Raw genomic sequence first — 2,329 nt, forward strand, 5'->3', positions numbered from 1 at the left:
ATGTGAAGGAAAAGGCTTCTTTCCTTCCACCATGCTATAATCTAGCCCCAGTACAGCACATGATATCTGTGTATGTGCACCTGACAGACCTCATCTCCACCCCCTGTAGTTCCTCAGAAGGATGCCAATGGTAACTAACATTGTGCTTAAGTAAAACATATTAATCTGTGGCAAAATTATTTTTAATTTTGAATGTTCTTATTATAAGAGAAATACCTTAATGACAGCTTAGAGAAAACCTCTGTCATGGAACAAGATAATGTGCATCCATTTTTAAGTTATAAGGAATGTTCAATGATGTCCTAAATGTGCTAGAATGGTAAACAGAGGAAAACATATTAAGCATTAAAAGAAAATTTTATAGAAAATAACAACAAGTTAATGTACCAAACAATTTCTTCGTCTATGCTGTAGAGCTTTGGATAACCAACTTCCTTTTAGTTTTACAAAATGAAAGGAGGGAAATTGCCTTAGAAAGATATTTAAAGCAATAAACTACTATTAAAATGGTAATTACAGAAATATATGTGGAGAAAATAAGAAAGAAAACATTTTATTGTATCTTCCTAATTGTTTTTATAGTAATATGGTATACAAATGAGACAGGACAGGTAAGTCCAGTGCCTGGTGATGAGAGCAGCTGCAAACATCACTGCAATGGGTTAATGATAGTTCACACCTCAGGACTGTTACTGAGAGGTAACTAAGAATATCAGTGTTCCCATCAAACCTCCCTCCATCCAATGAGGCAGGCATAATGATGAACCACTTTTTATCTATGAAAAGTCCAGGGACCTGAAGATGGTAAAATGCCCTTATCTCATAAGTCTCACATGTATGTACCTGACTCTCAAGACAGCCCTTGATCCAGAATGTATCCTGGGTGCCGGGGATGATAATGATGGTTAAAGTGCTGATGATAATAACTAACACAAAGACTAGGAGCCAAGAAAGAGCTCCACTCATATTAACTTACTTGATGTCCACACAAATAAAGACAATGAGGCACAAAGAGGTTAAGTAATTTGCCAAAGGCTGTAGGTGGTGACGGGGGCTGTAGCTCAGATCATCTTGTGCTCTTAAACGTAAAATGCCTCTGATAATGATGATGATGATGATAACCAAACACCTGCTCAAGGAAGATAATGTTTAATGACAAAAAGAAAAAGAAAATCAACATTAATCCATCAAAGTCACCTATAATATAATTCTGTTGTTTTTCATGTTTTTTTAAATTTTATTTTATTTCCCTAGTGATTAAGGAATACACCAAGGACATACAGTGTTGTGTGAGGATAATGTATTGTCATTAATTAACCCACAAGGTGGCAAAAGAATGATGCCAAGTTGGTCCATAGCAATACCTATTGGATACCTAGATAGATTTGAAAATAATCCTGTGGGGATTTTTATTTACTTATAGATTTCTTCTGACTATGGAAACAGGTCAGCAAGCCAAGGCATAAGGGGGAGAAATATAAAAGTGTCAAATACCATCATAAATGGCTATGAGCTAGCTTTTGCAAAGCAAAGGAAACAGTCAACAAAACCAAAAGACAACTGACAGAATGGGAGAAGATATTTGCAAATGACATATCAGATAAAGGGCTAGTATCCAAAATCTATAAAGAACTCATCAAACTCAACACCAAAAGAACAAAGAATCCAATCAAGAAATGGGCAGAAGACATGAACAGACATTTTTCCAAAGAGGACATCCAAACGGCCAACAGACACATGAAAAAGTGTTCAATATCGCTCGGCATCAGGGAAATCCAAATCAAAACCTCAATGAGATACCACCTCACACCAGTCAGAATGGCTAAAATTAACAAGTCAGGAAATGACAGATGTTGGCGGGGATGCGGAGAAAGGGGAACCGTCCTACACTGTTGGTGGGAATGCAAGCTGGTGCAGCCACTCTGGAAAACAGTGTGGAGGTTCCTCAAAAAGTTGAAAATAGAGCTACCGTATGATCCAGCAATTGCACTACTGGGTATTTACCCCAAAGATACAAAAGTAGGGACCCGAAAGGGTACGTGCACCCCGATGTTTATAGCAGCAATGTCCACAATAGCCAAACTATGGAAAGAGCCAAGATGTCCATCGACAGATGAATGGATAAAGAAGAGGTGGTATATATATACAATGGAATATTATGCAGCCATCAAAAGGAATGAGATCTTGCCATTTGCAACGACGTGGATGGAACTGGAGGGTATTATGCTGAGCGAAATAAGTCAAACAGAGAAAGACATGTATCATATGACCTCACTGATATGAGGAATTCTTAATCCCAGGAAACAAACTGAGGGTTGCTGGAGTGGGG

The sequence above is a fragment of the Phoca vitulina genome, unplaced genomic scaffold (genome assembly GCF_004348235.1).
Source record: "Phoca vitulina isolate PV1807 unplaced genomic scaffold, GSC_HSeal_1.0 scaffold87, whole genome shotgun sequence".
Classification (NCBI taxonomy): Eukaryota; Metazoa; Chordata; class Mammalia; order Carnivora; family Phocidae; genus Phoca; species Phoca vitulina.